This window comes from Armigeres subalbatus, chromosome 2, assembly GCF_024139115.2.
Source record: "Armigeres subalbatus isolate Guangzhou_Male chromosome 2, GZ_Asu_2, whole genome shotgun sequence".
Lineage (NCBI taxonomy): Eukaryota > Metazoa > Arthropoda > Insecta > Diptera > Culicidae > Armigeres > Armigeres subalbatus.
In genome coordinates this window covers 108,564,018-108,579,969 of record NC_085140.1, presented here as the reverse complement: position 1 = coordinate 108,579,969, position 15,952 = coordinate 108,564,018, and the positions used below count along the sequence as shown (strand labels likewise).

Sequence of the window (15,952 nt, the reverse complement as noted above, 5' to 3'; positions counted from 1 at the left end):
GTCCCACCATATTCTTTTGTTTTGTGTTTCTTATCTAGAACTCGTCTGAGACCACATATTACATATTACATCGGAGGAATAGATACGTTGTGCTGATAAGGACTGGTCCTTGATCTATCCATGCATGTGGATGACCGTACTGTACTGTATTTGTCAACCAATCATCCGGTTGCCAAGGTCGACTCTTAAAGTTCTGTGGAACAAAGTGTCCGGTTCACTGGTTCCATCCCAACAAACAATTTTAGCTGAATAAGCTAGTTTTTTAGCCGAAGAAGACTACTTTTGGCAAAATAATGGCTTTACCCACCTCCAATGTTTGTTGGGATGACGATCCGTAACTGATGACCTAACGGGTGGCCACTAAATAGCGAGAATAAAAAGAATGGCTCGGGAAGAAAACTACAAAGAAGTACAGTTTAATCTGATATAAGTTATATAAAGAGTTGGCCTTAGTCTTTAAACTTAGATTAATGAATAATAGCATATGGTCCGTGATCCGCCGTGCGGCGTAGTTTAATCTTGCAGGTATCACATGACCGTTGGACGGCGGCCATTTCCGGATGATGCTTCTGATACTATTGATAAATTGCTTCGTGTCTTTGGCTTTCTAATCTCCTTTGAATACAATGGAGCTCGGTCTACTTAAAATCCTTTATCAGCTTTCGAAACATTTTCACGTTCAAAATTGTCCACCGTGTACTTTTCCCACGATCTTTTTTCGCTTGAAAAAATTGCACAATGCGGCGCGCATCATCCCTGTTTTAAACAACTGAACATGTTGGAGTAAAAGTGTGTGAGTGACAATATTCTGAATGTTCTAAGTCGATGTGCTTTACTACAGGTGTGGGCGATGTGCTTCAGTAAAGGTGTGGGCCAAAGTCCTCTAAGTCTGTAGTAGTCGGAAAAATAATGTAAACGAAGCCACCCACAGTGGGCGGGCGGAATGAAACGTCACGTCTGTTATAAAAATTGTACTGAGTATGCCAGACGTGACGTCACATTCGGTCGCCTTCGGTCATCTTCGGCAACCCAGCTGAGAGTTTCTCTCTCAAAAGAGCGAATTTTCGTTGAACAAATACTACTTGAGGGTTTGGCCCACACCTGTAGTAAAGCACATCGAGGTGTGGGCCAAACCCTCAAGTAGTATTTGTTCAACGAAAATTCGCTCTTTTGAGAGAGAAACTCTCAGCTGGGTTGCCGAAGATGACCGAAGGCGACCGAATGTGACGTCACGTCTGGCATACTCAGTACAATTTTTATAACAGACGTGACGTTTCATTCCGCCCGCCCACTGTGGGTGGCTTCGTTTACATTATTTTTCCGACTACTACAGACTTAGAGGACTTTGGCCCACACCTTTACTGAAGCACATCGGTTCTAAGTATTCATTTACATAAGTAAATATTTCTCTGAAAGCATGAATGTTCTCACAGAAAAGTATTGAAGTATTGAAATTCCAGTTTTTTAGTGACCACTCGTTATTTGTGATCTACACGATCTAGTTGAGCGTTGTGCCATTTCCTCTGCAACTGGGATAATGTGCACGTGACTACACTGGCACTGTCGACTGCATTGCATGAGCTTTCCTTTCGATATATTTCTTTGTCGACATTCTCAACCCCGGTATTTCGTTTTGTACTCCTTTATGTAGATGTAGAACGTTCTCACACTCCAGGGACATCATTTCCTGATGCAGCCGTGGTCTGACAAGGATTGCATCGGGTGAAAGTTTACTTCTTCATGCTTTCTGTTCATTCACATCGCCAGGTTTGGGATGTGCTGGTGGGTTCATTTTTCTTTCTTCCAGCTGTCACATCTCACCATCTTTTCCACAATTTTTGGTGTCTCTGTGCTGATGGTCCTCGATGTTGACTGCCAGGGTGATCCAGATGGGCATTATCCTTGCAATATCGCTTACTGTCTCCAACGATATCGCGCTCGCGATTCGTACAGCCATCAGACGGAACACCCGCTTCATTTTTCACGGTTTCTTTAGACGTCGAACTCCAATGGCTGAACCACTTTGCAGTTTAACCCGCGAATTGATCTTTCCTGCGCAGGCGTATTGTCAGGACTCCTTCCAAAATCCCGTTCCAAAGAGCTGACCCGAGCTGGAAATAATATCTTGAAACCACTTTTTTGTGTATCCTATATCCAATACTCCAGACCTTAATCACATTTTGAAGAATCATTAGGGATAATGGAGTATCCTTCTCCACTGAACTCGACCCTGGGCCAATCGCTTCTAGTTGACCTGACCTGAAGTTCAGCGCCCTCTGGTCCTTTTTTACTTCAAATAGCCATTGTGTACGTGGCCTACCGCGAAGCCAACGGCTTCTTCTAAGTTCTCTATTGTATTGAATATTATCTCCGATTGACGCTCTTACGGCATATGAACAACTTGTCCAGCTACCGTAGTCTTCCGTTTTGTATAAGCTTGATAATATCCATCCGTTTATACGCCTGGCACACGTTATTCTTGCGACGCCACCAGGCGCCATTGTCATGCTTACCGCCGATCATTGTCCGCAGCATCTTACGTTCAAGTACTCCGGAAGATCTCCGATCAGCCTCCTTCGATATCCATGGTTTATGACCGTGTACAGGCACCAGAAGAATCAGCGCAAATTTCGTCTTCGTTCGCAGACTACGGGACGTAAGCTGCTTGCGAAGTCCGTAATAAGCCCTATTCGTAGCTGCTACATGCCTTGCCTCCTTGCGGGTAACGTCGATATCGTTCAACCGGTCGGCGGTCAACCTCGGTAATATCGATATAGTTCTGAAAGCCCAGGCATGTGCGATCATGTTACAAATGATCCGCCACCCTTGCACTTGATTTCGATCAACCAACGTTACTCGAAATGGGTGTATTACTTTCGCGGGAAAACCACGTTCTTGCTCAATTTGCTATAATTTATTTCGTTTCACTGAATCGTACGCTGTTTTGAAATCAATAAACAGATAATGAGCCTGCAAGTTGTTTATTTGTTTATTACCAGACTAAGGCCGGAGTGGCCTGTGCTGCACATAAAAGTCTTCTCCATTCATCTCGGTCCATGGCCGCACTTCGCCAACCACGCAGTCTGCGGAGGGTCCGCAAATCGTCCTCCACCTGATCGATCCACCTTGCTCGCTGTGCACCTCGCCTTCTTGTTCCCGTCGGATCGTTGTCGAGAACCATTTTCACCGGATTACTGTCCGACATTCTGGCTACGTGCCCGGCCCACCGCAGTCTTCTGATTTTCGCGGTGTGAACGATGGATGGTTCTCCCAACAGCTGGTGCAACTCGTGATTCATTCGCCTCCTCCATGTACCTCACCAACTCTCTTGCATCTGCACCCCACCATAGATGGTATGCAACACTTTCCTTTCGAAAACTTCCAGGTCTCGTGTCCGTAGAGAACTACCGGTCTTATAAGCGTTTTGTAGATAGTCAGTTTGGTACGGCGGCGAACTCTATTCGATCGGAGCGTCTTGCGGAGTCCAAAGTACTTACGATCTCCAGCCACTATGCGTCTCCGAATTTCTCTGCTGGTATCGTTATCGGCGGTCACCAGTGAGCCCAAGTACACGAATTCTTCAACCACCTTGATTTCGTCACCACCGATAGAAACTCGTGGTGGGTGGCATACATACATTGACCACGCTTGAGCCTCTTCCTATCATGTACTTCGTCTTCGACGTGTTGATGACTAGTCCTATCCGTTTAGCTTCGCGTTTCAGTCTGACAAGTCTGTCTCTAAAACATCCGCCATGGCCTTACTCGATGTTGAGAAGGCATTCGACAATGTATGGCATGATGGCCTGGTGCACAAACAACAATACTACAATCTAGGGACGTTCCGATACTTCAAAATATCGATATGATAATCGAATCAAAGTATCGATATCACCGATATATTGGAATGAAAATATCGATATATCGGAAAATCATATGATATTTCAAAAATGAAAATATTTAGAATATATTTGTTGTTGTTATTCAATTACTATCGTATTACCTCTTTACAATAATTATTAGAAATGACTTTTTTCTATTACTTAACCCAATCTGCTTCTAGAGTGTGTTAGTCTAACAATCATCGGCGGCAGCATTAGTCGTAGTTTTAGCCGGTGGCGGTGGCGTTTTCGGCATGATACTGACCTCACTATTTTCCGTTCGCTCGAAAAAATCGATTACTCGAGTTTCGAGAAATTTGCTGACAATTTTGTTGTATTGATCTTCGGGCTATTCTACAGAAAATTCTCTCTTCTAAATTTCCACGGATGTTTTTTTTTAGTTTCAATTTAATTTTCAAATAAGATTCAGAATTTTCTTAAAATCCATTGAAATATTCTCAACTTTGAAGAAAATTTCTTTTAAACTTTCACGGGCATTCTTCAAAATTCACGCAAAAAGTTCCATCAGAAAAAAAAAAATCAGAATTAACATCAGAAAACCTGTAAAATTTTGTAAGGAAACTCTCATAAATCCTACGGGCAGTATTTGCACAAATCGCTCTCGATAGATAATGAACAACAATAAAAGAAAGGCAAACATTGTTTCGAATCATAACAAGCCATGAACACAAATTTATCAAACTTGTGTATTGTGCCTTGCAACAAAATGACAACTTTCGTAATCATTAATGTGGAGAATAAATGTGGAAAACTTATCCGCAGGACCAGCGGCATGACAAATGTTGCACAAAGCGCGTAAATTCAAAGTGTCTAGTTTCCAAAGCTACTTGTGATGGCAGCGCACACTTCACATCATCCGCGCCCATTAAAAATATGGCATTTCAGATCCATTTTGAAGAATTTTCTTTCACAAAATACAATGAAATTGTTATTTTTGCGTTTCTTTGTACTGATTCAATATATCGATATCGAAAGCAAAAATATCGATATGACCGATATATTGAAAGCAAAATATCGATACAAAAATATCGGATATCGAAACAAAAATATCGATATTCCGATATATCGGAAGTATCGGAACGTCCCTACTACAATCTTCCCAGCTACCTGGTGCAAATCATCAACAATTACCTCTTGGCCAGGACATTCCTGGTTTCAATCAGCAGGCGAGTTCAAATGCGCACAACATCGTCGCAAGCGTCCCCATGGGCAGTATCATCGGGCCCCTGCTTTTCAATTTGTACACCTCCGACATGCCAGAACCTCCAGAAGGCGGCATTCTGTCTCTTTTCACAGATGACACCTCCATCGTCTAGGTAGAGTGATCAGAGCGCTAGTGGCAAAACTCCAACGAAGCTTGGATGCCCTGACAGAGTAGAAGATCTGTATCAACGCGACGAAGACCCAGGTCGTCACTTTTTCCCACCCTAAATCCCCTAAACTTGTTCCGCATGAGGACTGCAAAATTATTCTCAATGGCACGACTATGGAATGGGCCAATGAGGCCGACTACCTTAGTCGGTCGTCATTGTCCCTGAAAAATAAGCTTGCTGTTTACAAGCAAATCATTCTCCTCGTGATCGATTACGGCATGCCGGTCTGGGAGAGTTGCGTCAAAACCCACCATCTCAAACTGCGGGTGATCATGAACACCAGACCAGACCAGAACATCTGAGGTTCATCGTCTGGCCGGGATAAAAACAGTGCACGTGTGACTGGTACACTGGTGAGTGTAAAGATAGGTTTAGGGTCCGTTGCCTGCACTCGGAACAGGAAGCGATTAGGGCGCTTGTTTCAATCTAGGTTATCAAATTTTTAAAATTCAATAATGTCTTACCAAAGATTTTTGGAATTATTAGTGTGGAAGGTAATCCTTTTGGTATAATGTGAAACACAGCAAGAGCTAAGATAGAAATACAAAGTAGGAAAGGGACGAGCCTGGAATTGAACCCACGACCTTCTGCTTATAAGCCAGAAGTAGTAGCCACTAGACCACCGAGCTCGTCTTTTTCAGCATGTAATGTTTGTTGGGTTGTTATTCACTTCCTTTTTCTTCTTTTTTCTTTCGCAAAACAATTTGTGCTCAAATTCTTCGTCTTCAGTTGTTATTGATAATGGTAAAATGGACAATGGCACATGTTATGAGTTCAAGGAGCAATAACCCTATGTATATTAAAAGTAGAAGAGCCCTGTGTGTATAAAAATTGACTTTCTATTTAAAAAAATATCGTAACAAATGAGCTTGAAATCTTAAGATATAAGGGGCTAGCAAGGGCACGTAAAACCTTACAGAAAATGCTGACTTTAAAGAGCTGTAAATGACTTGAATCAGAGTCATTTACAGCTCTTCGAAGTTGTAGCTGTATTGGAATGTATTTAGGAATTCAAATATATCTCATTTCTAAAATCAGCACCGCTTTCAGCCACAAGTTTCAGCTGCGTGAATGATTATGAAATTCAATTTATTTTCTCACCTAGTGTATTCAATGAGGTTGTGACCGTTTGCCGATGCTGATGCTGGTTGGTTGATCTGGTCTGGCGCAGTGTAAAATAAACCAGTTTGGTCAATCAAGCGAGAAACAACATCCAGCCACCAGGTTGTGCACCCGAAGTGAGAGGCAAGTCACCCATCGAAGGAAAAGAAATTTATCATCGAAAAAAAAAGGGAATTGAATCCCCTAAGTGAACGTCGGAAAAATTGTCATTTCGTTGTGTTTGACCTGGTCCGGTACGGTGTAGTGTAAGAGACTTCAATACAATGTAGTGCTCTCGTAGTGTGTTGTCCAGCGGAATCCCAGAGTTCAGTTACCACCAGCAGCTGAAGTGATTATTCGACCCACAGACCGGTGGGTCCCTTCGGAGACGATCGATCCAACCGGACGATCGAGGGGATAAAGTGTAAGTGAAAAGAAGGACAATGAAGGAAGGGAATGAAAAAGCGGCGATCAATACAGAACGAATGACGAAAAACGTCGATCTTCATCACGTTGCGTTGTAGAGACCCCAGAAAGGATCTTTTTTCGAAATCTATTCTTCTTGTGACGATGCTGCAGGTACCCGGCCGGAGTCAAGCTTACAGGACGATTGACTATAAGGGTCAAGGAGGCCAAAATTTAGAAACAGATATCTATTTCCTCGAAAAAATAAATCCATTTTTGTGTGATTACAGCGTCATGGTGGACAACTGCTATCGGTAGCGTCCATAAATCCGCCAAATAGTATCATTACTTGAGACAACAATGCTTAGTAATTGGGAAGATCTATCTGATTATTATTGTCCACATTTTCCTACACTTTAATTTATTTGCTTTTTTAACCTCATTTATCTATGTTCCGCTTTGGTGCGCTTTCAAATATTATATAGGGTAATTCGCCAAATGTTGAACGGCTAATTTCTTCGCCTATTGTTGAACACACGTGCATTTCTTATGGGAGTTCAACAAAAGGCGACAAAATTAGCCATTCAACATTTGGCGGTTTCCCCTAATTGCAAGTATTGCAAGGATCTGGCCGGATGTGTAGTCCACATTACATTACATATTATGGTAATCTATGTGATGTTCACGATATAGGCAAAGATTGATGCAATAATATATAACCACGCGTGACCACATTACGTGACTCTTATTCGATCTGATTATGCATTGAGTGAGAAGCTGATTGTGTTAACAAATTACTAAATTTTCCCACAATGTCTGCTGGATGCAAAAACAAAAACGTTTATGGGCAACTACTTGTTGAATTGGTTCTCTTAGTGCGGTTCAGACTAGAATAAATACCTAGAAATATTTTTTTTTGTGGAAAATTGATGCAAGATCACGGTTGGTCGAGGGACGGAAATTTTGTACTTGGTTCCTCCAACGTCTGTCGGCATGACCAAAAGAAGCAGGCAGGGTCGCAACGAAAGTTATGTACGACGGCGGCAGTGTGGTGTGGAATGAAGCAATGCAAATTGCATTTTGTTGTCGTTTGCCATTACACAAAATTTTCGTCGGAGGCTTGGTTCAAGTAGCCATCAGCCGGTTTCACATATACCGAGACCGAAGAACTGCTTGTTGTTGACGAAAGTGGAATGAAAGATGCTGTGGTGAAGGGACATAGATTTTAGGCTTCTCGGCATCTTTGGGAATATTTTGTTAATGTTTTATGATTCATCTCAACAATTTTTTCATATCTGTTCCTATTAGGGATCTATTTCAGATCCAAATAAAAACAAATATTTTTATACTTCATAAAGCAAGTAGCATCAATGATGCACTAAAAAACAACTATCATGACTTGTCATAAAACAAGTTAGCAGAGGAATTTGCACACCGCCAAAGATGGTCCTAAGCCCCGGTCTCTCGAATACTCCGAGTGCTTGCAAGTCCTCCTCGAGCATTGTCCAAGTTTCATATCCGTAGAAGACTACCGGTCTTATCAGCGTTTTGTACATGACACATTTGGTGCGGAGGGGCCCTCCTTAGCCGTGTGGAAAGACGCGCGGCTACAAAGCAAGACCATGCTGAGGGTGGCTGGGTTCGATTCCCGGTGCCGGTCTAGGCAATTTTCGGATTGGAAATTGACTCGACTTCCCTGGGCATAAAAGTATCATCGTGCTAGCCTCATGATATACGAATGCAAAAATGGTGATCTGGCTTAGAAACCTCGCAGTTAATAACTGTGGAAGTGCTTAATGAACACTAAGCTGCGAGGCGGCTCTGTCCCAGTGTGGGGATGTCATGCCAATAAGAAGAAGAAGAAGACATTTGGTGCGGTGGTGAATCTATTTTGAGTGCAGTTCCTTCTGAAGCCCTGAAGTAGGCGGGACTTCCACAGATGATGGGCCTACGTCAGTGGCGTAGCCAGAAAATTGGTCTGGGGGGGTTTTCTGAACATTTTTTAATTTCGAGAAGGTTCGAAAAAAAAAATTCTTCTAAAAATTTTGTCTCTGGGGGGGATTTTATGTCCAAAACCACCCCCGTGGCTACGCCACTGGCCTACGTATTTTACGACTAACATTATTATCAGCCAAGGTAGAGGTTGACGAATTCCTTGACCACCTCGAAGGTATCCCCGTCTATCGTAACACTGCTTCCCAGGTGGGCCCTGTCGCGCTCGGTTCCGCCCACTAGCATGTACTTTGTCTTTGATTCACCACCAGTCCTCCAACTTTTGTTGCTTCACGTTTCAGGCGGGTGAACAGTTCTGTCACCTTTGCAAATGTTCGGCCGACAATGTCCAAGTCATCCGCGAAACAAATAAATTGACTGGAACTATTGAAAATCGTACCCCGACTGTTACACCCGGTACTCCTCATGACATCTTCTAGCGCAGCGATTCTCAACCATGTACCCCTGGGGGTACCTTCGCTGGCCCTAGGGGGTACCTCGGACAAAAATGTGTAATGGCGGACGTATTACAATTCCAATCTAAACTTAAAGTTTTAATAATTGTGTATTTTAGTCTTCTCTTATTTCAAAACTTTGTCTTGTTCATAATATGCATGGCTGGATCAGTAAATTGAATCCTGCCCTCCGCAACTAGCACAGTGTATGAAGGGCTTCGGAACAAAAGATCAAACGGAAAAAAATCGAATGAGCGAATTTTAAAAATCTTGAATGTAATCTACCGGATCTAAACAAAATTTTGAATAATATGTTAAGAGAAGTAACCTTCTACGCTTCACGGAAGCCTTCTCCCAAGCAGGCCTCCTTTCAAGATGTTTAGAAGACTTCTTTCAAAATGCTTGGAAACCTCCTTTCACGATGCTTGAAAACTTTCTTTCAAGATGCTTGGAAACCTCCTTTTAAGAGGATTGGGAGTCTCGTTTCAAGAGGCCTGCAAGGCTCCTTTCAAGAGGCCCGAAAGCCTCGCTTTGAGACACCCGGACTCCTCTTTTCAAGATGCTCGGAAGCCTCCTTTCAAAAATCTCGAAAGGTTCTTTACAAAATGCTCCGAAAGCTTCTCTCAAGAGGCTCGGAAGCATCCTTTCAAGGGCTCAGAAGCCTACTTTCAAGAGGCTCAGAAGCTTCTTTCCAATAGGCTCGGAAGCCTCCTTTCAAGAGGCCTGGAAGCCTGCTTTCAAGAGGTCGAGAAGCCTTCTTTTAAAAAGCTCCGATGGCTCCTTTCAAGAGGCTCAGAAGTTACCTTTCAAAAGATTCAGGCTTTTAAGAGGCTCAGAAGCCTACTGTCAAGAGGCTCGAAAGCCTACTTTTAAGTGTTTCGGAAACCTCCTTTCATAAGATTCGGAAATTTCTTTTCAAAAAGCTCGGAATTTTTCTTTCCAGAAGCATACTTTCAAGAGGCTCAGAAGCGCTCTTTCAAGTTGCAAAGGAACCCTCTTTTTAAGTGGCTCGAAAGCCGCCATTGAAGATACTCGAAAACCTCTATATAAGAGGCTCAGAAGCCTCTTATCAAGAGGTACGGAAGCATATTTTCAAGAGACTCAGAAAGCCTACTTTCAAGAGTTTCAAGGGCTCGGAATTGTTTTTTTTTCCAAGAGGCTTGAAAGCCTACTTTTAAGAGGGGGTACCTCAATTAATGCAATAGTTCGAAGGGGTACCTCTCAAGGAAAAGGTTGAGAACCGCTGTCTAGCGCAATGTTGAACAACAGGCACGAAAGTTCATCAACTTGTCTTAGTCCCCGGCGCGATTCGAACGAATTGGAGTGTTTGTCCGAAATCTTCACACAGTTTTGCACACCATCTATCGTCCCAAGTAGCACACGCAACATCTTCCTAAAAGCACTTTGTTGCTATTCAGTTTCATTAAAGGCATTGGAAAAACATCAAAACACGAAAAAGTTGCCTCAAGATGTCAAAAACGTTCGCATTGTGATCAATGTTTCATTAAAATTGCAATGCAGTACGTGTTTGACATAGGAAAACAAACAAACAAAGAATACTGCACTCCATGTTGCAAAAACGAAACAAAATCATCAAGTTGCATATTTTTTACCATGTAACTTCAATGCGTCTTTCAAAATTTGATTGTTTGTTTAAATTAAGTTGCAGATTAGTTGAATGTGTCTTCATGTTTAATTTAGCATCGTTCAACGTTTTGACAACTTACAATTTTTTTCCTGTGATGGTGCAATCAAGTAACAGAAAACCCGAGTCAAAACTTCATAATCGTATGGTTTTTATGGTGAGTAAACATGCAGTCCCTTCGAAGTGTTGAATGGTGCTGTGGTAGAGTGAAGGACTATCAATCACAAGATCCATGAATCGAATACAGTTTTATATTTTTATTTTATTTTTTTCCGCTGTAGTATTTTTCAACAATATTGCAATTTTACTGCAATCGAAGTATGTTTCCGTAGGCTCCACCTCTTGCGCTTTTAAGATTGCAAGAGAGTTATATTTGATGGCACATTCGCAAAGATTGTTTCTTTCCGAATAGTTGCAACACAGTTAAATGTTCAGTAGTGAAACAATTTGTGCTGCTTGGGGTGGCTTTGAGCAGTCGGGTAAGTTTTCCAGGGAAGCTGTTCTCGGAAGCTTTCCATAGCTCTACGCTATACTGTCTATACTGTCGTATGCCGCCCTGAAATCAATGGTAGATGGTGCGTTGGGACCTGGTATTCATGGCATTACGGCATTTGCCGTACAGTAAAGATCTGGTCCGTTGCCAAGCGGCCGTCAACGTAGTCGGCTGGATAACTTTCCACGAACTCATTCAATATTGGTGACAGATGACGGATGATGATCTGGGATATCACTTTTTAGACGGCATTAAGGATGGTGATCGCTCGAAAGTTGTCACACTCCAGCTTGTCGCCTTGTAGATGAGGTATATGACCTTTTCCTTCCATTCCTCCGGTAGCGCTGTTCAGTTTCCCAGATTCTGACTATCAGTTTGTTCAGGCAAGCGGCCATCTCCTCGCACTTCGCTTCTTCCAGGCGGCGTTTCTGCTCCTAAAAAGGTGGGTCTGCTGTCTACGCTTCCGTCTACAACGTTTCACGTACCGAACGTTGTTAATGACGGACAGTTCTGGGCGCAGTTTAACCAACACCAGATAGTCAGAGTCGATGTTAGCTCCACGATATATCTTGACGTCGATAATGTCGGAGAATGCCATCAATCAGAACGTGGTCGATTCGTGAATCTGTCTGGAGTAATGATCTCCAGGAGTACGAATATGGAAGGCTGTGTTGGAAGTAGGTGCTGCGAATGGCCATATTCTTGAAGGCATCGAAATCAATTAGTCGCAGGCCGTTTTCGTTCGTCAGCCGGTGAGAGCTGAACTTTTCAATAGTCGGTCTAAATTCCTCCTCTTGCCCAACCTGATCGTTCAAATCTCCTATGATGATTTTGACGTCTTAGCTTGGGCAGCTGTCGTACTTACGTTCCAGCTGTGCGTAGAATGCGTCCTTATTATTATCAGTGCTTCCGAAGTGTGGATTATCGACGTTGATTATGTTGAAGTTGATGAACCGGCCTTCGATCCTCAACTTGCACATTCTCTCATTGATCGGCCACCATTACGCGCCTTTGCATATCGCCCATCATTATGGAAGCTGTTCCCAGCTCGTGTTTATTGCCACAGCTCTGGTAGATGGTATGATTACCTCTAAATGTTCGCACCAGTCCCTTTTCGTCACAGTGGTCTCCGCCGATTGTTCCGGTCCGTATTCTCTTGTTGATTATTCGTTGCGTGAGTGTTTTTTAGGGGCTCTCCTCAACCTAGCGGTAAGATGCGCAAAGATGCTACAAAGCAAGACCATGCTGAGGGTGGCTGGGTTCGATTCCCTGTGCCGGTCTAGACAGTTTTCGGATTGGAAATTGTCTCGACTTCCCAGGGCATAAAAGTATCATCGTGTTAGCCTCTCGATATACGAATGCAGAAATGGTAACTTGGCTGAGAAACCTCGCAGTTAGCTACGAGGCGGTAATGTCCGAGTGGGGGATGTAATGCCAATGAAGAAAGAAGAAGTGTTTTTTAGAGTCTGGCTTGCAGGGCCTGACACCAAACCCTGTTACCCGCTAGCTCCGCTCAAGCTATAAATGGGAGACAAATAAAGGGTCGTTTACCGTAAATCACCACACCACACACGCTCACGGTAGTACTCACCTGTAGCAGGAGTTACACACGCACGTGTGTCGCGAAACACCTGCCCACCTGTGTGACTCCGTGGAATAGCTGACAAACAGTGTCGTACCTATGGGGTCCAAAAGCTGCTCAAAGTGAAATTTTACCAGCGAAACACAGTAGGCGAGGGTTGATGACTCCTATCTAAGTCCGGTAAAGCGGCATAAAGTCACAAGAAGTGGAAAAACCTAAAGGGCTGCGTAGTCTTGAGTAATTGCTACCTATTGCCAAATTTGTTTACATGCTTATTTATTAGGTACTAGCTTTATGTACCCGGCCTTGCTCGGAATTGCCAGTCTGGTTTGCAGTTTTCTTTTACAATCGGAAAATGATAAAACCAATTGGTCAACAGGGTAATTGTGTTTACTTATTCATACTTTATCATTTGATTAAAAGAAGGCTTTTGGAAACATTGACTGATTTTGAAGAAGGGATTGTGGGTTTGAAAGGTCTTATTCCGGGCAAACGTCTATTTCTAATGAAGGAAAAACATTCATCGATGGCATTTTCCGGGCAACGCATATTTTTAAAGAAGGGATCACACCCACCATTGCCTTATTCCGGGTAAGTGCCTACTTTTAAAGAAGCAATCATATCCACCATTCAGAAGGTAACTCATTAATAATTGCTTTTCACTGGGCATACCATTATTCCGATGAACAACAATACTCAATCCCAATACCCCCCCTCCCATTCCAAAAGTCCCTTCCAGCCTCACTATAATAGTTTCCTTTGGGTAGGGATTACGTGTTTACGTGTTTGGTTTGAATTGACCTATGCGATAAAAAGGTATACTAAACTGTTCGTTTAATGAATATACCCTGTCTCTCATTTAGCTATGGCACTCCTACCCAGTCTGATATAGTCTTCCTTAGACAGATAATATGGGTTCCAAATTTGGTGGACATCGATAAATGGGTTCAGAAGTCATGCTGAATTGATCGATAACTAAGCAATACCCCTCTCACACACCCTCCCCCTTTTAAAATTACTTAACCACATCCACTAAAATCGCTTCCTTAGGACAGACGATACTTGATACAAATTTGGTTCAAATCGGTCATGAGGCTCAGGATTTACATTGCGTTGATCGATTGCTAAACAATACCCCTCCCCCCATACCCTCCCTCTTTTGTAAAGAGCATCCCTAATTTCCTATCGTCGTCTCCTTATGACAAAGAATTTGTGTTCCTAATTTGTTTGAAATCGGTCAAGGGGTTCAGAATTAACATTGAGTTGATCGATAACTAAGCAATACCTCTCCCCCCACACCCTCCCCCTTTTCCAAAGAGCATGCTTAACCCCCTATCGTCCCCTTCTTAAGATAAGGAATTTGTGTTCCAAATTTGGTCGAAATCGGCCAAGGGGTTCAGAATTTACACTGCGTAGATCGATAATTAAGATATACCCCTCCCCCCATACCCTCCCCCTTTTCAAAAAAGTATGCTCAACCCCCTATCGTCCCCTCCTTAAGATAAAGTATTTGTGTTCCAAATTTGGTTGAAATCGGCCAAGAGGTTCAGAATTTACACTGAGTTGACCGATAACTAAGCAATACCCCTCCTCCCACACCCTCCCCCTTTTCCAAAGAGCATACTCAACCCCCCTATCGTCGTCTCCTTAAGATAAAGAATGTGTGTTCCAAATTTGGTTAAAATCGGTAAATGGGTTCAGAAGTTATGCTGGAACATACATACAAACATACATACAAACATACAAACATTGAGTTTTATCTATATATATATATAATATATAGATAGATAGATAGATAGATAGATAGATAGATAGATTAATTGTTGTGAGGAATGGCCAGTCGATGGTGGAAAATGGCCGAACGAGTGTCGGGAAGCTTTGGACGATGGCCGGAGGGCTGGATGTGGCCAGACGATGATCGGAAATTGCCGGATGAGTGTCGGACAGCTTCGGACGATGGCTGGATATCGCCGGACGATGGTTGGCAACGGCGTGTAGGTAGACTTACATGCGATTTGAGCCTTTTTTGACGAGGCGAGGTGTGGCAAAGGCGATTCCCTGGCAGCGCTGGCGTCGAGGTCGGTCCAAGCGTATCCCTGTGGCCCTATCGGACCCTGAACAATGTTTCGGCCGGAGTGTCGACGTAATGTATGAAGATTCCGGGATCAAAATGGCCGAACGGGTCTCTTCGTTGAGGTTGGGCCACGTGCACAGCGATCTCGGGCCGAAATATCCGTTTTCCGCTTGTCCTGCCACTCAGGGGCCGAGAAGATGCCGAACACAGGTTCTATGGAAGAAAATGCCGCCTCCCGCTCCGCAGAAAGGGCAAACACAAAGAAAAAAGGCCCACGATATGGACCTAACCCACTAATTAATACCATGTGACGCTTTAGACACTCCCAAACAATAGCATAGTATGCTTTTGTTTTTACCTCTTTTCTTACTAGCTGCACTTTGCCACACAATAGCCTTTATATTTCACTAGGCTTTTTCTTCTTTACGACCGACTATCCTACAAAAGACTACACTTATTAGGTTCTTACACTACAAACAATAATTTTGATCTAAAATAATTACTTTATATTCCCGACGCGCACTGCAACTCCGACTAGTGTTTCGAATAGAATAGTTATCCTTGAGACGACAGCTTGGATTATAAAGGAATATGGTACATGACACGAAATCTGCCATTGTCCTGTTTGGCAACCCTTCCACCATGTCCCACCTGTAGGCAGATGAGAGAAATACGGTGAGCTTTTAGTGTTTTGCTCAAACTCAAACTGCTGCGAATGCACACTACCCATGCAGCATAAATGATGTTATGATATGCGGTACCCACAACCCTTCTCAGCCTGTGAGTTCCTAACCGTAAGAGGAAAACACGGTGGGCTTAATGTCTGAATATATTTAACTTGCGGAGGAGCTGGCAAGGAATAATTGGAACCAACGGTTACAACCCCTTAAATTTCCGGAGGACCATTCCTCCTTATTTCCGGTGGACCATG

General features: G+C 43.1%; 1 protein-coding gene across 5 annotated transcripts in view; it reads left to right on the top strand.

The window, feature by feature from the left end:
• The window catches only part of LOC134210642 (uncharacterized), a 79,424-nt gene that overhangs the window by 5,564 nt on the left and 57,908 nt on the right, over positions 1-15,952 (top strand). For 4 of the 5 annotated variants that reach the window (XM_062686799.1, XM_062686798.1, XM_062686795.1 and 1 more), the window contains exon 2: positions 6,380-6,799. The exons of the other annotated variant lie outside the window; for it this stretch is intronic. The gene's annotated coding sequence lies outside the window, so the exon portion shown is untranslated. The remainder of the gene's footprint in view (positions 1-6,379; positions 6,800-15,952) is intronic. 5 annotated transcript variants of the gene reach the window in all.